Source organism: Rhincodon typus, chromosome 30 (genome assembly GCF_021869965.1).
Source record: "Rhincodon typus isolate 14 chromosome 30, sRhiTyp1.1, whole genome shotgun sequence".
Taxonomy (NCBI): Eukaryota; Metazoa; Chordata; class Chondrichthyes; order Orectolobiformes; family Rhincodontidae; genus Rhincodon; species Rhincodon typus.
The window spans coordinates 5,081,116-5,108,426 of record NC_063361.1 but is presented as its reverse complement, the minus strand read 5'-3'; the positions used below and the strand labels follow the sequence as shown (position 1 = coordinate 5,108,426).

Sequence of the window (27,311 nt, the reverse complement as noted above, 5' to 3'; positions counted from 1 at the left end):
ATGTTAAACTTGGACTGATTATTGGTTTAATTGCAGTTGAAGTATTGCATCCAATTCTGGGCGCCATATTTCAGGAAGGGTATGAAGACATCAGGTAGCATGCAGAATGGATTCATGAGAACTGATCCAGGGATGAGGGACTTCCGTAATGCAGATGGAGAAGTCAGGACTGTTTTCCTTGCAGAAGAGAAGATTGAAATCTAATGAAGGTATTCAAAATTATTAGACACTTGGGGAGATATAGCGAAAAACATAGACAACTCAAGAATAAGAGGACATGTGTTTAAGATAATGGCAAAAGAAACAGTGGAGGGATAAGGATCAACTTTTCATATAATGAATAGTTGGAATCTGGACTGGACTGCCAATGCACAGTGCGATGTAGTTAGTTTCAATTGAGGCATTCAAAAATAATTGGATTGTTATCTGAAAAGCAAGAATGTACTCTGGGCAGAAGGCTAGAGAGCGGCACCAGGTAAATTGATCTTTGTGCAGCTGTGATGGGCTGAATGACCACCTCCTGTATTGCAATAAATCTGATTTCTATGTTAATGCTTAAAATCAGAATTTTGGTGAAATTGTAAGTATGTAATCCCTCGAGATCCCTACTTCGGTACTGTGCTGTTCTTTATAAAACATTAATTTATAGAACTTTGTAATGCACAGACAAATAGAAACACAATCCTATCACCATGTATGTGTGACACTGATGAAATGGAACTTGTTTCTTAGAAATTACAGGGTTGAACCTGCATTTTCATCTGCATGGGATACTTCTTAAAAGATGTCAAAAGTGAACAGAATCAGACAAAGACGGTGGGAGAAAATATCTAAATTCTGGTAAGGGAATCCCTTTACCATATGTAATTTCTGCTAAAATGGATGTAGATAGAGCTCTCTGTTGAATGGCTATAAATTCAATTCCTATAACAAAGACAAAACCAGACATGGTTGACACAGGGGTAATACATTCAATGCATTCACCCCAAACTAAATTCCTTTTAACCTTTAAAACATTGTAGTTGAGAGTCAACATTTCTGTTAGTGGAAATGTTTTTCCAGTTTTTTTGGCAGACTTTTCCTGGTTGCGAGGATTGGAAATGGGAAGACAAATGAGATAATGGAGTATTTTCAGAGTTCTAAACTGCTTCAAAATGTCGTAAAGTTAATACTGTAGCCATCCTTCCATTAACTAGTTCGAGATTACGGTTTTACATTTAAAGAAAAAGTAACTGAGATGTTTGTCATAATCACTACCTTGTTACAGTTTACAAAGGTGGCATGAACAATTCAGCTTTTCATGCTGGTGTTTTTAACAGAAGCCCTTCTTAAAAGATAACTAACACATTTTATTCAGTTATTTTTCTGTTGATGACTAATTTAGTGTGATTTTTTAAAAAAAAACACAAACTGAAAATGAAGTGAAGGAACAATCTTTAGACAGCAAAGTTAGTCACTAAATCCCTAAGTAAATCCACATGGTACACGTGGCAATAAAAATTTCTGCACTTAAAAAGGATCAGCTTTGGGTAAGCACATGGGAAGTTTTGCAAGCTTCAGTAAAGAATTGTATTGCGTTACAATCCTTGTACAAAATGACTAATTAAATATAGTCTAATTAACTGTGACTTATTGTTGAAGCTGGAGGAAAATTCTTGACTGAAGCCTGAAATCAAATACTGTTATCTCTGTCAGACTTCACATGACTGTACTATTGCGATGCTTAATTATATTCAACGGTAAATTTTCAAATTCGTTTAGCAATTATCATAAATAAGATATTGATAATGAGTTGAATTATAACTATAAATTCCATAGTGGATTAGTTCTTTTGTTATTTGTAAATTTACTGTTGTCAGGCTACTTGGATCTTATTGAACTTGATGCGAGAGGAAAAGTAGAAAATACAGAAACCTTCAACTCAAGATTGGGAAAATGGTGCTGAGTACTAGAGCAAAAATCTGGTTTTGCATTTAATACCTGCTGAGATCTGTGAACCTTCACCGAGTCAAAGGGTTATACAGCAGGGAAACAGATCCTTTGGTCCAACATGTCTGGGTCGACCAGGCATCCCAACCTGATCTGGCCCCATTTGCTAGCATTTGGCCCATGTCCCTCTTAAACCCTTCCTATTCATATACCCATCCAGATGCCTTTTAAATGTTGGATTTGTACCTGCCTCTTAGGAAAGACGTCCTGGCTATTCACCCTATCCATGCCCCACATGACTTTGTAAACCTCTGAGGTCACCCCTCAACCTCCAACAACTGAAGCTTATTTTGGCTCCAGAGGGAAGACTTCCTATGTGTCTGTAATCACATTCTGCATATTTGTGAAGTGCTGAGCAGAAAGAAAGATGAACTTCAAATGATAACAGTCATAATGCACACAACTGTGATTTATAATTTTCTCTGTTCATGTAGGTCACTGCAGCAATTGTTATTTGTACCTACCATTATTGTTTCAGACGGTGTATTCCATGAACAAAACTGAGCCTATGCTCTTTACTGTCATGCTGACTCCACTATCTGTGAATGGATGCTGCACTGTTTGCCTTTGAGTCATAAGATTCTGGGTTTAAACCCTACTAATGGAAAGCTATGTGTCAGGTGTTGTCTTTCTGATGGGATAGATACAGGCTTTGCCTGTTTAGGAAGATTAAAATATCCAATGGCGTTATATCAAAGAAGAACATGGCAATTACCTCTGTGTCCTGGCCAATATTTATCCCTCAATCAATATCTCAAAAACAGATTATCTGAATATACCACATTCCAGTTTGTTGGAGTTGCTGTGTGCATATTGATTGCTACTTAGAGCACTGACCACACTTCGGAAGTATTTTGGGTGTAAATCATTTTTTGCCATCCTGTGTTTGTCAAAAGGGCTACAAAATGAAAGTCTCTTTTCTAAAATAATAATGAAATCATACTGAAGGTCTTAAAACGCGTAAAGGTAGACAAATCCCCAGGACCTGATAGAGTATCCCAGCGCATTGTGGGAAGTTGGGGAAGAAATTGCGGGGCCTCTTGTAGAGATATTTGTATCATCGATAGCCACGGGTGAGGTGCCAAGGACTGGAAGGTGGCTAATGTTGTGCCATGAGTTAGGAGAGGCTGCAAGGATAGCCAGGAAATTATAGAGCAGTGAACCTGACATCAGTGGTGGGTAATTTGTTGGAGGGAATTCTGAGAGGCAGGATCTACATGCATTTGGAAAGGCAAGGCCTGAATAGGGATAGTCAGCATGGCTTTGTGTGTGGGAAATTGCGTCTCTCAAATTTGAATTTTTTGAAGAGGTGACCAAGAGGACAGATGAAGGCAGAGTGGTTGACATTGTCTACATTCACTTTAATAAGGCCTTCGACAAGGCTCCGGATAGTACACTGGTTAGTAAGGTTAGATCACATGGGATCTAGGCAACGCTCACAAATTGGATACAAAATTGGCTTGACAGTATAAGGCAATGGTGGTTGAGGGTTGTTGTTCAGACTGGAGGCCTGTGACCAGCAGTGTGCTGCAAGGATTGGTGCTGGGTCCACTGTTGTTTATTATTTGTATAAAAGATTTGGATGAGAATATAGGAGGGCATGGTTAATAAGTTTGTTCATGACACCAAAATTAGTGGTATAGTGGACGTTGAAGGTGGTTTTCTGTGAGCATAACAGGATCATGATCTACTGGGCCAGCGGGCCAAGGAATTGCAAATAGAGTTTAATGTTGATAAATGCAAGGTGTTGCACTTTGGTAAGACAAACCAAGGTAGGGCTTGCACAGTCAATTGTAGGGTCCTGGGGATTGCTGTTGAACAGAGATGTAGGGTTGCAGGTACATAGTTCCTTGAAAGTGGCGTAAGTAGACAGGGTGGTGAAGAAGGCATTTGGTATTCTTGGCTTCGTCGATAGAGTACTGGAGTTGGGAAGTCATGTTATGGCTGTACAAGACATTTCAAAGTCACATGGAGTACTGCGTACAATTCTGATCGTCCTGATATAGGAAGGATGATATTAAACTGTAAAGGATGCAGAAAAGATGTACAAGGATGTTGCCAAGACTGGAGGGCTTGAGTTGTAAGGAGAAGCTGGATAGGCTGGGACTTTTTTCCCCAGGAATGTAGGAGGCTGAGGGGGGACCTTTATACAGGTTTACAAAATCACGAGGGACATGGATAAGGTGAATAGTCCAAAACTAGAGGGTATAAGTTTAAGGTAAGGGGGAAAGATTTAAAAGGGACATGAGCAACTTTTTCATGCAGGATGGTGATGTGTACATGGAACAAGCTGTTGGACGAAGTGATAGAGGCAGGTACAATTACAACATTTAAAAGACATTTGGGCTGGTATATGGATAAGAAGTGTTTCGAGGGTTATGAGCCAAATGCAGACAAATGGGAGTAATTCAATTTTGGAAACATTTTCGGCTGGACTGGGTGGCCCGTTTCAATGCCGAATGACTTTATGTGAAGAGTTAAATGGAACTAGACATACAATACACCTGTGTCAGACAGCAACTTTTCAACAAATTCCAGTCTCCACGGTAAATTGCAGACCTGCTGGAGGACCATCTGTGTGATGTCTTCATGAGTTCAGACAAGCCAACTCTCTAGGTGCAGAAATAACTTGTGGAAAAAATAGACAGAATTGATAAATGATTTGTGACTATTGTGGTTGCTGGTATTTGGGTAAATGAGCAAATTTGTATTGATTTACTCCTACAGACCACAAAGTCTTCATAAAGATCTCCCAATCTCGAATAAAAGTGCAGCTCCTTGAAGTGTATCTTTCAACCTAAATCAGCCCTTGTCCTTTGTTTCTGTGCCTACCCTTAAAAGTAATTTATTTATGGGATGTGGGTATCACTGGCTAGGTCCGTGTTGATTGCCCATCCCTAAAGGCAATTTAGAGACAACCACATTGCTGTGGATCTAGCATCATATGTGGGCCAGACCAGGTAAGGAAGACAGATTTCCTTCCCTAAAGGACACTAATGAACCAGATGGGTTTTTTCAACAACCAGCATTGTTTGTGATTACCATTAGGTTAACTTATTCATATGACCACCTTCAGCTTAATTTCATGTGTCCTTATCTTTCACATGCACTTCTTACGTGCTATATTATCGAATGCAACTTAAAAATCTCTATGAACTACTGCTTTTGTTAATTATGTTGCTACTTCAAAAACGTCTATCCAGTTACAAGTTTGTGCATACCGATTCTGATTAGCTTGTTCTTATTCATTGCATAAAATGCTATTTCTAATAGCTTCCCAAAGGAGAAAGGCAAGTTTAAAAACAGTCATACTTGGAAATGAGTGTAGTGGTAATATTGGAGCTCCATTTTGAAATATACAAGACCGGTCAGATGGATATGTGTCATTCACAAGTTATACTGGTTTCTCCTTCTGTGTTAACAACTGAAATGAAATTAACTGACCTATAATTTTCTGTCTTATACTAGTTTCCTGTACACAAGACGTTTATTACTCCATCAGATCTTGGTGATCTTCCCATTTTGGGTTAGGTTAACTTAATATTGTTCCTTTGCCAAAGTACCTTCCACTTACAACAGTAAACTTTCCTGCTGAGGGTTAGTCAGAGTCACACAGCACAGAAACAGGCCCTTTGGCCCAACTTAACCATCTTGACCAGGTTTCCTAAACTGAACTAGTCCTATTTGCCTACATCTGTCTAAACCTGTCCAAATGTCTTTTAAATATTATAATTATTCTCATCTCTGCCACTTCCCTGGCATCTCGTTCCATATGTGCACCATCCTCTGGGAAAACGTTGCTGCTCAGGTCCCTTCTAAATCTTTCCCCTCTCACCTTCAACCTTGTCACCTCTGTTAAACCTTTAAGTGAGTGCAGGAAATATTCAGCAGGCTAGAGAGAGAAACAGATTTGGTTTAAAATTTTCAAAATGATTTTATTGATTTAATTTAAGAAGTACCTGTCTTATTCCTTTTGTCTAGTTTTACTCCCAATAGAAAACTTAAGTAATTTTGATTTTGGCCAGAATGAAAGTCAAAACCCTAACCCACTGTATGAAGTTGCTCCTTTACTGTGCACACCTATTAACTAATATTCTGTAATATATACCTGTTTTGAAGGCTGGTAGAGTAAAACCAAATGACGTGCTTTAATTAGATTATTTGAGGTTTGCGAGTTTAGTTATTTCAACTAAGTAATAGTTTTAAGAGGCTGTTGGTTTAAAGAGGACCACTTTCTCATTCAGAGTCTCTGATTTTGAATAATTTACTGCTAGAATATTCAACAGTATATTTTATAAAGCAACATTTAGAGGTTAAAATTTTCTGTTTGACTACTTGAAGTGAATAAAAAATAGAACCTTCTCCAAGCTAAGTACTTCAGCATGTGACTGCTTGAGTTTCTTTGAGTTAAAAAGGTGTATCTGAAGATAGTGAATGAAGTTCAGCCCAATTCATGTATAAGGGGGTTCTGCTATAACTCGTGTTCCAGCAACGCAAATTGGCTATAATGTGATTGACGAATAGTGGAACGCTGCTTCTAAAATGTGACTTGTGTTGGCAATAGCGCGATTTCATCGAGTAGGCATCTTGCTATCAGGAGCCTTTTGCTAATGATCCCTACAGTATACTTGATGCTGTGATTCTGACAGTCCCAGAGAAATTCTCCCTGTCAGCCTTCATTGAAACTGAAAAGAAAGAAACCAGTAGGTCTGTTATCAGGAAAAGTAGGGTGTACAGGAGAGTGAAAAGCAGTATATCTAACTTACCTTAAAGGAAGCACTGAGGCGCGCAGGACCTGGGTACAACAGGAGGCTGTAGCAACCTATTTAAGTAATTAGTCAGAACATGGTTGACTTGTGTTTCAACTTGAACTTCCTACCTTTGCCCCATATGCCTCGATACCCTTGTGTGGTGATAAGATTGCTGAAGGAGTCTGATTTGCTATGGCAACATACACAATAATATGTCACGGCTGGAACTATGGATAGTATTGGTAGAGTCTCCAATGTTCTTTTAGTCACATGGCTGACCAGGATTCTCTCCCAATCTTAGTCTGCTACTGGCAGTATTGGAAGATTTGCCAATTAATCCTCAGTCTTTTTAGTCACATTGTGAATGCATCTTCCTTGGCCATTGAGTTCTGAGGCAGGACTTTGAACCTAGATCATCTAGTTTACAAAGCCTTACACCTTTCACAACCTCAGGATGTTATAAAGAATTTGACAGTCACTGAAGTATTTTTGAAGTGCAGTCATTGTATGCAAACACAGCACCTAATTTTGACACAACACTCCCACAAGCAACAATGTGATAATGACCAGACAATCTGTCATTGCATTGCTGACTAAGGGATAAATATCGACCAGGACACCTGGGTAACTCTCCTGCTTTTTGGAAACAGAGAGGACAGTTGTGTCAATCCGAGAAGGAGCTGCGAAGCTGCTGTCACAGTCGAACCAAACTGTCTGAACAGCTGCTGACAGTAGTGCTATCCTTTTGTGTTACGCTTTTTTGGTGGTCTGCCCCTAACCCCGCTTTTCCCATGGGCCCAGTTATTTCTATAGTGCAATTTTCTATAACACGATGTTACGCTGGAATGCAACTATTGCGTTACAGCAGAACCCCCTGTAGTGGAATAATGATCTACAGTTGTAATGTGCCATGGTACAGAAACATATAGTTCGGATTCGGTTTGTGGTGGTTTTCTTTCTTCCTGGTAGAGTAGGGAATGTTCTTTCTTTAGAAAGAAGAGTGAAAGTTGGATCACTTGAGCCTTGTAGACGATGAGCAGGCTTTGGGTAGTCAGGAAGTGAGTTAATCACTGCAGGATTCTGTACCTGTAACCTGCTTTTGTAGCCACTGTGCTTATAGAGTTAGTCCAGTTCATTTAAAGTATTAGCAAAGATCTGTAGCTCGGGTTGTGGATGAGGTTGTTGACTTGCTCGCCGAGCTGGCTTGTTTTTGTTCAGACGTTTCGTCACCATGCTGGGTGACATCATCAGTGGAGCCTGGGATGAAGCGATGATATTCTACTCCACTTGGAATTTATACGGTCTGGTCCGTTGTGGTGAGTACCGTCATTTCCGGTTTTGATCTGTATGGGTTTGAATATGGTGTCCAATTCTAAACGTTTGTTGGTTGAAGTATGGGTGGAGAACCATGCCTCTAGGAATTCCCGTGCGTGTCTACGTTTGGCTTGGGCTACTTTGTCCCAGATAAACTGATGGCCTTCGTTGTCTGAATGTATCACCCATTCTTCAAACAAGAAACATGTAGAATTGGACCCCATATATAAACCCATACAGATCAAAACCGGAAATGACATTACTCACCACAACGGACCGGACAGTATAAATTCCAAGCGGAGTAGAACAACGTCGCTTCATTGGAAGTTCCACTGATGATGTCACCTAGCATGGTGACGAAACGTCTGAACAAAAACAAGCCAGCTCGGCTAGCAAGTTAGCAACCTTAATCCAGTTCAATTTGTGGTCATTCGTAACACCTATGATGTTGTTGGAGGGAATTAGTATTGGTAATGTCAGTGAAAGTCAAGGGGCATTAATTAGTTTTCACTTCTTAGAGATGTTTCTTTATTGACACTTGTTTGGCACAAATGTTTTTTTGCTACTTTTCAGCCAAAGTTATTGTCCATAACTGCTTCAGAATCTGGCAATATGTGAATGTTGCCAAACACTCTGCATTCATTGGCGAACACCACATTTCTGACCTTAAGGTAGAGGGATGGCCATTAAGGAAGCAGCTGAAGATGGTTGGGCTTAGTATGGTATACTGAGGAACTATTTGGGCACATGTGGTCCAGTGGCAGTGTGTAATAACATCTCTGAACAGGCTGATTTAGCAAGATATCTACGCTGAGGAGCTATTTAGGGCTTGTTGTGGCACAGTGGTAGTGTCTCTCCCTCCAGGCCAGCAGGGCTGGGTTCACACCCCATTTGTTGCAGAGGTGTGTGACAACCTCTCTGAACTGGTTGCTTTGAAAATATTAACATGAGGAACTCCTGCAACACTGAGGTGACTGACCTCCAATAACCACAATCATCATCATTTGTGTCAGATATGACTCCAACCATTGGATAATTTGACCCTGATTTCCATTGACTCCAGTTTTGCTTGGGCTCCTTGACGCCATGATCAAATGTGGCCTTGATGTCAATGGCAGTCACTTCCACCTCACTGGAATTCAGCTCTTCTGTCCATCTGTGTTTGAACCAAAGCTGTATTGAGGTCAGGTGCTGAATGGACCTGGTGGAACCCAAACTAGGCGTCAGTGAGCAGGTTATTATTTAGAAAGTGCTACTTGATAAGACTGATAACTGTGCTGATGATTGAGAGGAGATTGGGGCAGGAATTGGCCCAGTTGGATTTTCCCTGTTTTTTTGTGCACTGGATGTACGTGGGCAATTTTCCATATTGACGATAGATACCAATGTTGTAGCTGTAGTGGAACAAGTTGGCTAGGAGTGCGGCAAGTTTTAGAACTATTACCAAAATGTTGTCAGGATCCATAGCCTTGGCAGTATCCAGTGCCTTCAACCATTTCTTGATATACATGGAGTGAATCAAATTGACCAAAGACTGATATCTGTATTGCTGGGCACCACTGGAGGAGGGTGAGATGGATCTTTTACTTTGTACTTCTGGTTGAAGATCGTTTAGAATACTTCATAGATGTCAGATGATTGTCATTGGACTTTGTGGTGTGACAGAGCATAGAAAAAGAAATCTCTGCTGATGGTATCTTTTTCCATTTGTTTGAAGCTGGGTAGTGACGTCATTAGCATTGTGTTGAGGGATTGTTAATCTGACATTGAATTATAATTACTTCCCCAGCCAAAACAAATAAAAAGAAACACAGACAAGCAGAGAAATATAATTCTCATTGCAATAATCAAAAAATAATTTTCCATATGTTTGTGTATCAGCATTTTTTGGGTTGTGTGTGTTGTGGCTGATGGCCAGCACTACTGCAGAGGGTGAATGTTCTAATTGCCAGAACGTTAATCTTTACTGAATGGAGGCCATATGAGGTTTGTTTCAAAATGCAACCTGTCTTGGCTGTAAGTCTGCCCTTTAGCGCTTGCTGAGCTGCTGGATTACAGATTGTGGGATTCTCCTAGAATTTTGGATATAATGTGTTTTTCATTCTGGAGAGAATGCAAGATATCTTGTGTGCAATAGTGTGAAGTTGAAAAGTTTGTGGTTTGTATCAGCAAATTTACCCGTGTCTTGTCAAATGTGTGCTCTTACAATTGAAATTTAAAGTGAAGATCATCTATGTAATGATATAGGAAGTTTAAGATTAAATAATTTTTCTGAGTTGAGGTACTGTGCAAGATAATTGAAATGCCTCTCAGAACCTATTTCTAGGTAGGAACTTGTCTATCTACCAGAGTTTTATTTTTAATTATTCCAAACATTACATTTTTTTTCATGCTTATGAAGTTGAGCTTCAGTTAGGGGTAGCTGTGTGCTTTTACCTGTTTTGGAACTTGTTAATACTGGTAAACACATTTGACATGAAATCCTTATAGCTAATGGGCATGAATGATTCATTCTGTCAATTCAGATTTTAATTCAGGCATGTATAGCCAATTACTAGCAAGTTGTCCTACCTTGTTCTAGACATTGCTTTTTTATCACATGTTTTGATATGTTACTGTGCATCTCTGGGACTTGAGACTTGAGCCCAGACCTTCCAACTTTGAAGCAGGGACACTACTGATATGTTGCAAGACCACTTAATTGAAATGAACCTCCTTCAGATAGAACAAGTTGCTGGAAAAGCTCAGCAGGTCTGGCAGCATCTGTGGAGGAGAAAACAGAGTTAATGTTTCGGGTCCAGTGACCCTTCCTCAGAACTTCCTTCAGATAGGTTACGATTCACTATTGTGGAAGTGGCATTGAAACCTAGACCTTAAGGCCCAGTGGGAGGGCCATTACCTCTGTTCCACAAAAGCACTTTTTAGAGCTCCTCTTTGCACATTTAATTGAATGCTGATTGCGGACAACAGCTAGGTATGTCCAAAAAATAGTGAAGACCAATGTGTTTTGCTTGAATGAGATATATGATCTGTTGTCATGCAAAATTTGTGCAAGACCTCACTGAAAATTGCTGTGTATTATGCCCTTTTGCACCCAACAGGGTCTAAACAGTAATTTCCACTCCACTGTATACCTTTGGCTGAAATATTGTTTGATAATATCATGTGAAGCACCTTGGACTATTGCAAGTACTGTATAAATGCACATTGTTGTTCATTGTAATCATGTTCCAGGCCAGCAGATAACAGCCAGTGTATAAATTGAGTTTGACATCCCTGGCTTAGGAAATCTAGAAGTAGTTTCCTTCCTTTATTCCCTGTGTGGAAGCAAGCAACTTGAGCAGAGTATTTTCCCATATTGGCATGACCATAATTGTGTCCCACATGTTGTGTACCTACTCCACGTGAAAATAAATAGCAAAATCAATTGCAGCAGCACAGATAATTTGCTAATGCGATGAAGATTTAAATGCTGAAGCTGAAAGCTTGGTGATTAACTGTAGACTCAAAGGAGCAAAATCATTTCTTTTTCACAAACCACTCTTTGTACTGTTTTTTGCTATGTCAAAGGCACTGTGTAAATGCAGGTTGTTGTTGTTGTTGTGGTTTAGTAGATTACTGTAGCATTCCTGTATTCTACTCCCTTTACCTATTTTTCCACACTGCCTTTGGGGTGATGATGGCATTGTGATATTGCTGCTTGACTGGTAATCCAGAGACCAAAGTAAAATTGAGGAGTGGAGTTGGAATCCCACCCTGGCAGATGGTAGAATTTGAATCCTATAAAATGTGGAACCAGAAGTCTAATGATCATGAAATCACTGTCGATTGATCACGAAATGATTATCAATTGTTAGATGCAGATAACAAAGATGGGTGGAGGAACATGTAGTAATGAGGAAATGGGGAGGCTGCAGAAGGATTTGGACTGGCTAGGAGAGTGGGCAAAGAACTGGCAAATGGAATACAATGTGGGAGGTTATGCATTTTGGTAGGAAGAATAGAGGCTTAGACTATTTCCAAAAGGGGAAAGACTTCGTAAGTCTGAAGTATAAAGGAATTTAGGAGTCCTCGTTCAGGATTCTCTTGAGGTTAACTTGCAGGTTCAGATGGCAGTTAGGAAGGCAAATGCTATGTTAGCATTTATTTCAAGAGGGCTGGAATACGAGAGCAGAGCTGTCCTGCTGAGACTGTATAAGCCCCTGGTCAGACCGCATTTGGAATATTGTGGGCAGTTTTGGGCCCTGTATTTAAGAATGAATGTGCTGGTGTTGGAAGGGGTCCAGAGGAGGCTTACAAGAATGATCCTGGAGATGAAGGGCTTGTCATATGAGGAGCAGTTGAGGACTCTGTGTCTGTACTCGATGGAATTTCAGATGATTAGGTGGGGTGGAATCTGATTGAAACTTAAGAATACTGAGACGCCTGGAGAGACTGGGACTTGAGGACACAGCCTCCAAGTGAAGGAGCAACCCTTTAGAACTGAGATGAGGAATTTCATCAACTAGAGGGTGTTCAATCTGTGGAACCCTTTGCTGTAGAAAAGGCTATGGGGGCCAAGTCATTGAGTTTATTTAAGACATAGTAATTAGTAAGGCTTCATTAGCAGCAGATCGCAAGTTATGGGGAGAAGGCAGGAGGATGGGGTTGCTAATCATATCAGCCAGGATCAAATGGCAGAGCAGATTTGAAAGGCTGAATGGCCTAATTCTGCTTTTATATCTTTATGGTTGTAACAAAAAAAAATCCGGTTTGCTAAAATCCTTTACAGAAGAAAAGGTGTGGTCCCTTCCTGATCTGCCCCATGTGTAATTGCAGACGGTCAGAGCTGTGGTTGACTTTTAACTGCCCTCCAAATTAGTGTAACAAGTCATTCACTTTTACTGAACATAAAAGGGATGAATTTGATTGATGCCCTGGCATCAACTTAGGCACCTGAAATTACATTGGTCAGCTCTGAAAGACCTCTCACCAATTATTGAGGATGAATGCTGAAATTAGGAGAGCTATTTCACTAACTAATGTAGCAACAGTCTGACATCGTCTGTAAGGTGTGACTCGTGACTATGACTATGTCCCAGGCAACACCACCTTCATCTCTGTGTATGCTCTGTGTTACTGGCAGGACAGACCCGGTAGAGTTGGCGGCGCAATGACATATTTTTGGAAGGGATTTTCTCAGGGAATCCTCAACATTGACCTGGGATCCCATGAAATCTTGTGGCATGAGGTCAGACCTTGCTGATCACCACATACCAGTCCCCTGCCTCAGATGATGAATTCTGTGCCATGCTGAGCACCATTTGGAGGATACACTGAGTTGCTAAGGACCTGAATGGGGCACTTTAATGTCCATTACTAAGAGTGGCTCAACCACGTTACTGCTGACTGAGCCAGTCAAGTACTAAAGACTGGGTCTACACAGGGGTTTTTGGAGCCAACAAGCGGTTAAACAAAACTTAACCTCATCTTCCACAATCTCCGTGTTACAGGTGTATCTGTCCATGAACGTATTGATAGCAATGATAGCTGTCCAGTACTTTGGAGAAACTGCCCTCCCACATGTTATGTCTCACTATTACCTTGCTCAATGGGATAGACTTTGAACAGATAACCAGACAGAGTCTAATGAGCACCTGAAAGGAAGAAAAAAAGTGAATAGATGTGGAGAGATCTGGGGAGAAAATTCTAGAGATTGGGGCTGAGGCAACTGAAGGTATGGCCGCTGGTGGAGCAGTTAAAAGCACAGATGCTCAAAAGGACAGAATGAGAGGTGTCCAGCTCATGGAGTGGTATGACTGGAGTTGGGTTCAGAGATAGGCAAGTATAAGTCCATGAAGAAATTTGAAAGTAAGGTGGAGTGTTTTAAACTCAGTAAATTACTTAGTTGTGGATCAATATAGACCAGTGCGCACAGGGATTTGGGCAGGGCTCCTGTGCTGTGGGTAGGGGGCTGGGTGGGGTCGGGTCTCTGTGCTTTAGTTGGGGAGCTGGCTACTGTACACAGGGTAGGGGCACAGGCCAGGAGCAGAACTGAGTCCCATGGTTTCTGGCCCTGGATGGGTGACCAGGACTTACTGTCATTTAGGACGCACGGTCAAGTTTCAGAAAATGTCAAATTTATAGAGGGTGCATTATGAATGACTAGCTAGGTGTGTATTGAAATTTTGAGTCAAGAGGTACTAATGACATGGATGAGGGTTTAGGCTGCATTTTGGATGTCTCTGTGGATTCGGTCTTTATCGCCTTTAGGAGAGCTCTTGAGGCATAATGTAATGTCTTTACCTCAGGTCCAGAAATCCTGAGTTCACACTGCTCCAAAGCAGTGTTCATAAAGTGTCTGAACGGGTTGATTTAAAAATATCTATGCCACTTTCAGGTAGTGCATTTCATATCTCAAGAAATTTCCCCATGCTGCTTCTCCAGCCCCTATGCCACTTAGCTCAAATCTATGATCTCTGGTTACTGACCATCTTGCCTGATGAGCATGCTTTTGTTTTAATCAACATCCTTTGTTATTTTGACTGCCCTTGTCAAATCACACTTTTCTTTCCAAGGCTCTAACACAATGGCAGAACAGATTTGAACAGCTAATTGTTCTTGTCCTGATCCTATGTTTGTCCTTTTTAAAAAGAACCAATAGCAGAAATGTAATTAAAAAAGGCTATCTTTACTATATTACTTATTTCAGAGTGAAGTTATTTTGACAGTTAATTCATTTCACACCATTTGCGTGTCTTTCTGCATGTTCTACTCCCGTCACGTTTTATGATTGCTTACATTTTTGTTTTTTTTGGTTTGGATTCCTATAATGCACATAACTATAATGATCTTGAGATACAGCCGCATCAGAAAGCGGGCAGTAATTGGACGCGGATGCGCAGGGAGGATTTAATCCCTATTTTGAACTTGTGCATCTATCTCTATTTTTATGTTCCTGGATTAGGTACCAATTATATTTTTAAAAAGTAAGACACATGACAATTTTAAAAACACGTGTAGAGGTGGTAGCAGTGTGGGAGTTTCTCTGTCATACAGCTGAGGAACTGAGAGATATTAAGTTGAGGTGCTCCAGTAGTCTTGCTAGGAGGATGCTGTAATTGGTTCATGATAAATTTGTATATTTATGTTATAAATGTGGGCATAGAAATTTATAATGACGTATATGGCAAAGCATGATGACATGAATTTATGTAGGCAGGAAACACGCCTACATTTAAGTTAGCGTTTCAATGTTCAGACTTCCCTCTAGTAACAGCCAAGGAAAACAACTGCGTTTACATAGAATCTTTCATGATCTCAGCACAACCAATGCTTTGTTTGAACTTCTGATGTAGGGAATCATAAAAGCCACGTTGTGTGCAGCTAGGTCCCACAAACAGTCCCATTAGTACTTTTGGGTAATGCTGGCTGAGATATAAATTTTAGCCAACACATCAATTCACTTCTCTTTGACCAGTGATAATGGCAAGGCATCATCAAAATAGTTTGAGATAGTAGGAACTGCCGATTGCTGGAGAATCCGAGATAACAAGGTGTAGAGCTGGATGAACGCAGCAGGCCAGGCAGCATCAGAGGAGCAGGAAAGCTGACATTTCGGGTCTGGACCCTTCTTCAGGAAAAAAAAAAGGGTCTAGGCCCGAAACGTCAGCTTTCCTGCTCCTCTGATGCTGCTTGACCTGCTGCATTCATCCAGCTCTACACCTTGTTATCTCGGATTCTCCAGCATCGGCAGTTCCTACTATCTCTGAATCAGTTTTAACCCCACTGCGAAGCCGCTTCTGAGGATGCCTACCTTGAAGAAGTTGCCCTCCTCCCTATGGAAAGACATCAAAATAGTTAAGTTTATCATTTATTTCATTATTGATTGTAGGAACATTGTGTGCAACTTTGCTACTATTTTTGCCTGCATTACCACAGAAGTTTCATGTAAGCAATAAATAATTGTAAAGCTTTTTTCTGTATTCAATTGCTCAGCTGTCCCATCAGATGAGACATTTACATGCTGAACTTTAAAGTGTAAAGTTCAACTTTTGGTGTTTAAGCAATAAGCCTCAACAGTGCCCCTACAGTGGGAAGTGTTACAGTTTACTGATCAGCTATAACTGTTAGTTTGTCTGATGTTCCAATTAGATATTCATGACATCTCATTTATTCCACTACCACCTGTTTTTTTCAATCAGTGCCTCAGCCATTAGGCTGTGATGAGGCTTTTGTTACTTCTGTTACCAATTATTACTTGTCTACCCTTTTCAATGGCTTCCTGTGTTCCATACACTCAAGCTTCAACCTGTCGCAGGACTGAATCCCACCCTCTCATCATTCATATTTCCATTGATCCACACTGTCTCATACAGTCAGCATGTTGAGTTTAAACCCCTTGACATGTTTTGAAATCTCTCCACTGAATTTGCCATACCATGCCTTTGTGTTAAGCATGCATAAGAACATGGCCCTTCGAGCTGACACTGCCATTCAGTAAGATCACGGCTGGTCTGATTCTAACCTCTACTCCACATTCCTACATATCTCTGAAAAGCTTTCATCCTTTTGGCAATCAAGAATTTATCTACGTCTGCCTTAGAGACAAAAAAATCAAAGAATCTGTATCCACTGCCTGTTGAGGAAGGGAATTTCAAAGACCTCTGAGAGAAATATCTCTGTTTTAAAGGGCACCTCCTTATTTTTTTAAGCCATGACCCCTATTTCTAGATTCTCCTATCCTTTCAATGTCCACTTGGTTAAGTCCCCTTAGGATCTTATGTTTCAATTAAGTCACCTCTGACTCTTCTAAGCAACAGTGAACGCAGGCCTAGCCTTGCCTGATAAGGCAATCCACTCATTCCAAATGTAAGTCTAATAAATTTTCTCAGAACTGCTTCTAATGTATTAACATCCTTCTGTAAATATGGTGAACATTGCTGTACACAGTGTGCCAAATGTGGTCTCGCAAATGTCCTGTATAACTGAAGCATACTTCAGTGGATGAAGTGTTTTGGAATACGTAATGTTACAGGAACTTGATAAACATATATCATAAACAACAAATTACATTTAAAGCAGTGCTGACCCACAGAATGGGAGTGATGGGGAAGGATATAAGTCTGTGCAAGAACTCTACATATTGCTGGGTTAACAATCCCAGTTCACTGTTCAGGAAATAGACATTAATTGTGTATGCAGGAGAAGGAAGAGTAACATCTGTACACCACCTATTGGCCAATTGTGAAGTGGTTTAAGTAGAGATCTGCTGGCAAGATGGGAGTAGAGTGAGATGCAGGTGGGAATGCAAGATGCTTGTTTTAAAAGAAGGCTTTGTGCCTCCTGTCATGTTCAGCTGGCAATAAGTTGAATTGGTGATTTGGTTTAGATAATTGTAGTTCTATTCAATCTATAGCTAGAACTACAGGCTGTGATTTAAACTGGAAGGTGGGGAATGTTGAAAAGCAGGTTGTGTGAAACATTCATTTACCTCTGTGCGTACTGCATGCAGTTTATATGTTTTTAGCATTTACTGAAGAGCTTTTCAGAAGTAATACAGGATAATATTTCCCACAACTTGTTTGTTCGTGAAAGGGTTAAGTTGGTGTGAAGGAAATGAGATGTTTTAGCGTCAAGATATTTACTGTCCCACTGCAGCTGCAAGGTTTTGCGTAGACACCTGGTGGTGTCGAAAGCACGGTACTCTATGCACAACGACTGCAGTAAATGGCTGGAGCTCCTGCTGCTTTGTTCCATTTGTTCTGCTGTTAGACCAGTTCGCTGCTGTCTTTGTCTCCTGTCGAAAATGCTGCAGTGGCTCCTTCAGTGGAATGTGTGTAACCTTCAGTGTGATTGTGGTACAAAGGTGGGTGGTGGTCACATTCCTTCTGGGGAATAGTTCCTAAGAAATTGTGGTTGGATCTTTGTACTCAATCATATTTGTGTGTGTATCAGATGCCAGGACAGCATGACGACGAGTAAAATAGAGGAGGGAGATCGGGAGAGGGAGGCTGGCTGTATTGAACAAGGAAAATTTGGGAAAAGGGAGAGAAAATTGGTGTCTTGTAAATGGAGATGACTAAAAGTGAGTGTGATGTGTATTTAGTGTATTCATAGAATAACAGGGGTGAAGAGAAATGCAGTTGAGGATTATTGTGCAAAAACAGTAAGGTGAAGTGGTGCAAAATATTGACTGATGACTAGATTTAGAATTCTGTTAGTGGGAGGCAGAAAGAAATAGAGAATAAAACTGAGGAGAAAATAAAGAATAATCAGGGTAACAGGCTGCTGCTGTCGACCTGTAGATCAAATGCCAGCAGTGCAGAATATGCAAAACTTACTCCATGATTAAATCATCATTTATAGCACGTGTCTCTTTCAATGGCTTTCTGCCTAAATTATATGATATGCTAATGAGAGAGAATGGCAAATCTGTCTCTTATACAATGGAAACAAAATGGCTGGTTATTATTGCGGTATGCAGGCAAAGTACCGATTAGTAGTTAAGAATGTTTTGCTAAAGGAAGGTAATAAGATAGAACTCTTTAAGACGTAGGTTGATGTGGCATGTGGCACTAGTTTCATTCTAGCTGCAGTGCAGAACTAATTTTATTGCAAGGACAGATGAAAGAAGAGAGGAGTTGTGTATCTTATCCAAACCAGCCCTGTTGATCTGAATTTTTAATATGTTCACAGCTGGAGGGGAGGGGCTGCAATGGAGGAAATCATCCAAATTAGGTGCTGTAAAAATATTCTGGTAGCAAGTTTCTATGTATAACTGTTGCTTCATGAGATGAAAAGCATCCATATTTGCCAAAATTGAAACCAATGTTTCCCATTTCACTGGTGGTTTTTTCTGCAGTCTCATTTCAGTTTTCACAGGATCCACATTTATTTTCTTTGTCTTGTTGTCTTAGATCAACATGGTATTTCACTAATGGAACAGTATACATTGAACAAGTGGGTTAACAGTGGGCTGCTTGATCATGGAACTGAAGAAAATAGAAAAGAGTATATTCCAGGAAAATCTTAGTTATTGATTATGTAATGTCATAGATTCCAGATGTGATATACTCCCAAATGAATTGTTTCCATATAAAGGTTTGAATTAAGCTTCACTATAATAGGATTCTTGAACTAGAGAAAAAGTAGCATCTGTTATTTAAACATTTTATGAGGAGGGGGCCAGATTTTATCAACGAATTTGGGCTTTTAGAACTACTACTTTAACTGAAATGATTGAGCATCCCTTTATTATAAATTCAAGTTTGCAGAATAAATAGAGAAGGTGAAGTATCTTTTTAGTTAATCGGTGCACAAACCAAAATCCAGAAAAGAATGGTTCAATGAACTGTAAGAAATTGAGCAGTTAATGCACTTGAATGTGTAGCTTTGCGGGATCCAAAGTATGCACTTATTTTATATTCTGAATCATTTTAATCAATGATGTTAAAATTCTGGGAGATGAATATAATCGTAATCCTCATTGTTCAAGGCGAATAATTTTTTTTTAGCACTTGCATTTCCTGGTCTGTGTACAAGCCAAAATTATTTTAATTTGTGACGGATGAGAAACTGAACTATCTGACAAATCTTTACTGTGCCTACAGTTGAAAAATCTATATTGAGACTCCGTTCTGTGTTTGTGTGTATGTAAAGGACGTGCTAAGATTTTACAATCATCAGTATTAATTTTTATTACTTGGATTGTGCTCTTATTGTTGTCTCCCAATGTCAGCAGCAATTAAATTCCCATAATTATTTTGCCTTCCCAAAATCTACCACCTTGTTCCATTTTCATGAATCTATCCGTCCTCGCACCTTGGTTTTGATTTTCAATGCCTTGATAGGTCCTCGCATACAATTCCATTCTGCAATCGTAATTGCTTTTAACTGCTGCTATGACAACTAATTCTTCCCTGCCATATTTCATCCCTGCTACATGCATCTTTTATTTCTATCATGTTTTATTTCTATAATGCTTCACACTCAATCTTTGAGGATCCATTCTGTTGTTCTTCCACGTGATAAGCAACTTTCTCCAGTGATTTAATTTTTTTGTGGTTAAAACATTGCAGATCAGTTGTTATCTTTTCCCAGATTTTTTTTTGGATTATATTTTGACCCATTGGCATTAGAGAGGGAAATTGTACAAGTTCCAAATTCTTGTGCATTTCAGGTCGACAGGCACTTTGGAATGCAGTAACTTTGGTGAATCAGCATCATAGAATGAATACAGCAAAGAACGAGGCCACACAGCGTGACAGCAACTTGGTTAGTTCCATACTCCCAGCATGTCCCCTGAAATTGTTCTCTGTTCAGATAATTTTCAGAATTATTTTCAAAGTTAATTCATATGCAAGACCTTCGTGGGAATTGAGGTTTAAAATAGTGAATTCAATTGATAAGATTTTCATTCAGTTTTAGCTGAGCATCCATTGTTTACTGTACTATATGAAACATATACATGTCTCAGGCTGCAGTGTGATAATGATCAGCTGGTAAATTGGGCAGAGCAATGGCAGATGGAATTTAATCCTGATAAGTATGAGATGATGCATTTTGGGACTAGTATTAAGGAAAGGATATTCACAATGAATGGTGCGTTCGTCAGGAGTACTGAGGAACAAAGGAACCTTGTTGTGGAAGCCCATAGATTGCTGAAGGAGTCAGCATAGGAAGGCGGGGCAGGCAAGAAGACATTCAGGATGCTTGCCTTCATTGGCCAGGATGTAGAATATAGGAGCGAGGAAGTCTTGTTGTGACTTCATAAAACATTGATGAGACCACTGATGGAATATTGTGTGCACTTCTTCTGGTCGCCATACTATTGGATGGATGCAATTGCACTGGAGAGGGTGGAGAAGAGATTCACCAAGATGTTGCCTATGATTAAAATTCTGTTGTTAGGCTAGGCTGGGCCTCTTTTCCTTGAAGCAAAAGAGGCTGAGAGAGGGGATCTGACTGAGGTATACAAAATTATGATGTGGAAGTGCCGGTGTTGGACCAAGGTGGACAAAGTCAGAAGTCACATGACACCAGGTTATAATTGCCCAACAAATGTTTTTGAAATTATGAGCTTTTGGAGCACTGCTCCTTCATCAAGTTTGAGGCAAGGAGTAAGTAGTTTAGAGGAGAATGGAACAATTTTTTTTTCCCCCCACCCAGAGGATGGTAGAAATATGGAACGTGCTGCCAGAGTGTGTGGTGGAGGCAGGTACTGTCACAATATTTAAGCAACATGTGGATGAGTACTTAAAATGCCAAACACCAAAATGTTGTAGGCTTTGGACCCAGTGTCGTTAAACGGGGTTTGTGTAATTTGGTGTTTGTTGGTCGGCATAGATGTGGTGGACCGAAGAGTCTGTTTCTATGTTGTATAACTGTATGTAATTTAGACCATTGGCCAATCAAAGCTCAATTTGAATCATTATATTTAACAACTGTATAATACCTTTCAATGTTGGAAAAAAAAACATCCCAAGGCATTTTTAAGTGGTTGGTTTGGAAAACTCTGATAGTACCAATGGAACTTGGTGCTGTACCCTGTACTGAGCTTGGAATTTTAGCTGGGCGTTTCTAGTTTTTCTTCAGGTTTTGATACAATTGATAAAATCATGCCCCTCTAGTAGTTGCCCAGCTGGCACTGTCCTCGCCAACTTCCATTCTTAACTATTTAATTGTAGTCAGAGAGTCTGCAATAACTCTCCTTCCTGCTTCTATACTACTACATCTTGATTCCCTCAATGATCTATCTTTTGCTCCTGCTCTTTCATGTCTACGTGTTGCCTCTTAGTGGTGTGATCTGAAGGCAGATCTGTATACCAAGGACAGCTAACTGTACCTTACTGTCTCTCGACTCCTCACCTGTCTTTAAATTATTAGATTGCTGTAAATTATTACACAGTTAATACAGGATAGCCGAATGTTTTTGGTCCCAGCCGTGATCTGTTCCCTAGCTACTGACTCAGGCTAAACCAGGTTGTTCAGAGCATGGTATATTTGATATCGAGATGATCATCTGACCACAAATCCACATAGACATACAGTATGGAAACAGGCACCTTGGTTCAATTTGTCCTTGCCAACCAAGTTTCCCAAATTAAACTATTTCCACTTGCCTGTGTTTGGTCAGTATACCTCTAAACCCTTCCTATTCATGTACATGTCCAAATGTCTTTGAAATGTTGTAACCTGTACCTACCATTTCGTCTAACAGTTCACTCCTCATATGAACCACCTTCTATGATTAAAAATGTTGCCCCTTGGGTCCCTTTTTAAATCATTCTCCTCTCACCTCGCTAGTTTTGAACTCCCTCACCCTAGGGAAAAGACCTTTTGCTAGTCATCTTATCTTTGCCCCTCGTGATTTCATAAACTTTTATAAGGTAGTCCCTCAACCTCCTATGCTCCAATGAAAAAAGTCCCAGCCTATCCAGCCTCTCTTTAGAATTCAAACTCTCCAGTCCTGGCAATATTCTGGTAAATCTTTTCTGAACCCCCTCCAATTTAGTAATATCCTTCCCATAGCAGGACAACCAGAATTGGACACTCTGTACTCCAAAAGTGGCCTCACCAATGCCCTGTACAACCCCAACACGAAGACTGCCTATTCTCATGTATGTAACTTTGTGCTTACCTTGGCTGTTCTAACTGCAGCAACCATCTGTGTCTTTGTTACCTCCTAATTTGACCAATATAATGCACCTTTGACCAGCTTCCCACAAACTACCCTCTTTAAACTTGAGATAATTCAAACCTCTACTTAAAATACAGTAAAAACAAAATACTGCAGTAGTTGGAAATCCTAAAATAAAAGTGAATTGTTGGCAAAACTGCAGGTTTGGCAGCATCTATGGAGAGAAAAACACAGTTGACATTTCGCGTGGAATCACATTCAACTTGAAACATTAACTCGGTTTCTTTCTGCTCTGATGTTGCCAGACGTACTGATTTTTCTCAATGCTTTACATTCACCAATCCCCTCTGTTGCCCAACCTACATTGGTTCACAGTTGCCTCAATTTTAAAATTCTCATTCTTGTTTTCAAATCTCTTCATGGTCTCTCTTGCCTCTCCCTATTTCTCATTTTATCCAGTCTTCAAAGCTCAGTTATTTACACTTCACTAATTCTGACCTCTTGACCATCCCTGATTTTAATCACTTGCATTCATTCAACATGCTTAAAACTCGAATTCCATCCCTGAATTGCTCTGCCTGTCTATCTTGCCCTTAGTCTTTAAGGCACTCCTTACAACCTACTGGTTTGACACTGTACTTTTAGTCAACTATTCCAGTGCCTCCTTATGTAACTCGCTGTTATATTTTGCTGCATAACACTGATTTGAAGTTTAGTGCATCTGAGGGCACTATACAAATGTGACTAGAAATCGCAGCTGGTCAGGCAGCATCTATGGAGAGAAAGCAAGCTAACGTTTCGAGTCTAGATGACTCTTCATCAGAAAGGTGAACTGTTGTCATGGTGCCTTATTTGATCTTTTTTTGTGAGATTATAATGATTGAGCCTGATTATAGTGTGCATGTAGTGAACTGCTTAAGGAATAAACAGTGGTCAGGACTCCAAGCTTCCGGCTCATAAAATGTTCGAACAAAAAGTCTCCAATCACTTCTCATTTTCTTGTAATGGTTCCGCTGGACTTCTGCTAAGATTCTCTATACCTGGGGGAGGGTATTTGATTATTCCAAGATATTTATTGCTATGAAAAAACAAAACTTGGTGAATTTTTGGTAGCAATGCACGTCATTTTGAGTTGAATTTTCACCTTTTAAATAAAATTAAACTGAGCTTGTATTCGCCGTATTCCTTCCAAACTTTCTCCTAAGATTGTGTACTTGTGCACTGGTGTGATTTCATACATGCTGATGAGTCTAGAGAATGATGCAAGTGTTTTTATCTCTTTAATAGTATCATCATACCTGGGTCCATTTTTGACATTTTGCCATCTTCAAAGTTTGTGTATGAGCTACAAAAAGTACTTTGCTCAGAAGCTGTGCACCTTTAACAATTGGAAAAGAAGATGATAAGAACCATGTAGTTTGTAGATTGTACATTGTAGATTTCAGGCGCTATTAATGTCCTTCATTTTGGTGAAAGACACATACTGTAGTGTCTCAGTTGTACTTGCGGTCTGGTCAACTTTTATACTAAAATGCAAATTTGTTTCTGACTGCATTTCACATTTGCATACTTTTTTACACATGGGCAACAAATGCTGGCTTTGCAAGTGATGCTCTCATTCCATGTAAGAATAAGAAAAATTATGTATGTGTATGAATCTGATCATTTTATGATATTTTATCTCAAGTCCCAAAACTGTGGTTTTCTCACTACATGCACCCTAGAGCTTTCTTCTGGAGTGTTTAGACTTTTCTTCGTTACACATGAGGCCTGGGCATTGCTGGCTGGCTAGCATTTAACCTGCCCATGAGAAGATAGTTGTGAGCTGCCTCCTTGAACTGCTGCAGTCCACGTGCTGTTGGTTTATGCACAATGCTGTTAGGGAGAGAATTCCAAGAAATTGAGCCAGTGACAGTGAAGGGATGGCAATATATTTCCAAGCCAGGATGGTGAGTGACTTAGAGGGGAACTTGCAGGTGGTGGTGTTCTCATGTATCTGTTGTACTTGTCCTTCAAGATGGAAGTGGTTATGGGGTTGTAGATTTGGAAGGTGCAATCTAAGAATCTTTGGTGAATTTCTGCAGTGAATCTTGTAGATAGTACACACTATTGTTACTGAGCTTGGTGGCGGAGAGTTTGGGTGTGTTGCCAATAAAGGGAGCTGCTTTGTCCTGGATGGTGGCAAGCTTCTTGTATTGCTGGAGCTGTACTCATCCAGGCAAATGGAGAGTATTCTGTCATGTTTCCTGGATGTTTAAATTCATTGTCTGCTGCTTCCTTTCATAAAGGATTTTTTTTACTATTCATTAACAGGATGAGGACGTCGCTGGCTAGACAGCATTTATTGCCTATCCCTATTTGCCCAGAGGGCAGTTCAGAGTCAACTACCTTGCTGTGTTCCTGGAGCCATATGTAGGCCGGACGAGTTAAGGATGACAGTTTCCTCCCATAAAAGGACATTAGTGAACCAGACGGGTTTTTTAAGACAATCGGCAATGGATTCATAGTCATCATTAGGTTCTTTAATTCCAGATTTTTTAAAATGAATTCAAATTCCACCATCTGCCGTGGTGGGATTTGAACCTGGGTCCCTGGATTAACAGTCCAGCGATAATACCACTAGGCCATCACCTTATTCACAATGAGGGTGAGAGTGGGGTGCATAATTATAGAGTAGTGGAGATCTATAGCACAGAAAAGGTCCTTTGGCTCATGTCTATGCCAGTCCAAAAACAACCATCTACCTATTCTATTCCCATTTTTCAGCACCTGGACAATAGCGTTGTATGCTTTGGCATCACAAGTACACATCTAAATACTACTTAAATGCCTTGACAATTTCTACGTCTACCACCCTTACAGGCAGAGTTCTCGATCCCCCACACCACCACCCAAGGATGAAAATGTTTTTCCTCCCCTTCAAGGGGAAAAGTTTCTTCCTGTCCATCCTATGTCCCTCTGCTCTCAGGAAAACAACACCAGTCTGTCCAATCTCCCTTTATAACTGAACCTCTGCTAGGCTATAACCTGGTAACTCTCCTCTGCACCCTCACGTCCCCCCTATAATGGGGAGATGCACACAATACACTAGCTTTGACCAAACAAATGTCGTACATATTTCTCTTTAAACTCTCTTCTTTCAACTAATAAGGGTGAGTATCCCATATGCCACCTTAACCACTTTATCCACCTGCCCTAATAGCCTAAGGGACTGGTGTATGCGCATCCCAACGTTCCCCTGATCCTTGGTGCTTCCTAGGGTCCTACCATTCTTGTTATTCCTTGCCTTGTTTGTCCTGCAGAATTGCGCCTCCTCCCATTCATATTTTTTCTAATCAACCTATTCAGAGATGTTATTACATACCTCCTGGAGCAGGTGGGACTTGAACCTGGACCTTCTGATCCAGGGGTAGGGACCCTTGCATAACGCAACACAACCTCTCATTTATCTGGATTGAATTCCATTTGCCCCAGATCAGACCATCTGACTAGCTTGTTTATATCCTCTCATAGTCGAAGGTCATCCTCCTCACTATTTACCACCCTCCCAGTTTTTGGAGAATTTGCAAACTTCCTGATCACCCCTTCTACATTCAAATCTGAATCTCACAAACAGCAAGGGCCCCTAGTACGCCTAGTCACCTCTTCAAAAAATTCAATTAGGTTCAATTATGGTGTAGAAATCTTATTAATCACTGCTAATGAAAGCAGATTCTACTGTAAGTTTGTATAGGTCATTTGGCGTACTATGCAGGGTCAAAACTGGATGTAGTACTAAATTGGATGACTCTTTCAAAGAATCGGCACCAGCACAATGGACCAGATGACCACCACCTGTGGTTGAAGTTTCTATTCTAAGTGTTTTCATAGAATCCCTACAGTATGGAAACAGGCCATTCGACTCCACAAGTCCACACCGCCCCTCTGAAGAGCATCCCACCCAGACCCATTTCCCATGTTTAACCCACCCAACCTAAACATCCTTGGGCACTTTGGGCAATTTAGCACAGCCAATCCACCTACCCTGCACATCTTTGGACTTTGGGAGGAAACCGGAGCACCCAGAGGAAACTCACGCAGACACGAGGAGAACATGCAAACTCCACACAAACAGTTGCCCGAGGGTGGAAATGAACCCGGGTCCCGGTGCTGTAAGGCCGCAGTGCTAAGCACTGATCCACCGTGGCGCCCCGATTGGTTAAAAGTGTATTTGTTTGTAAGTGTAGTTCGGTCACATTCAGAAATGAGGAAGATCGTATGGCAGGTAGTTAACACTGAAAAGAGATAGTAGCAACTGCCAATGCTGGAGAATCTGAGATAACAAGGTGTAGAGCTGGATGAACACAGCAGGCCAAGCAGCATCAGAGGAGCAGGAGGGCTGACGTTTCAGGCCGTGTTCATCCAGCTCTACACCTTGTTAACTAACATTGAAAAGAATCATTTTTCACTTGAAGTCTCTGATAATGCAATCATTTCGTCTTGAATCCATACCTTTTGCTATCAGGTAATCACCCCATTGTCAGCAACATATTTTCCTCCTGCATTTGTAGGCTTAGAGTTCATACTTAAATCCACACCTATCTGAATTCGGCAATTTCTGACAAGTTGCCTTAAGATTTGAACATTAGGGAGGCGAT

The 27,311-nt window shown here is 40.4% G+C and overlaps 1 protein-coding gene across 7 annotated transcripts in view; it reads left to right on the top strand.

Moving 5' to 3' along the window:
• tanc2a (tetratricopeptide repeat, ankyrin repeat and coiled-coil containing 2a) overlaps positions 1 to 27,311 on the top strand; it is a 754,278-nt gene that overhangs the window by 237,362 nt on the left and 489,605 nt on the right. The window lies entirely within an intron of this gene.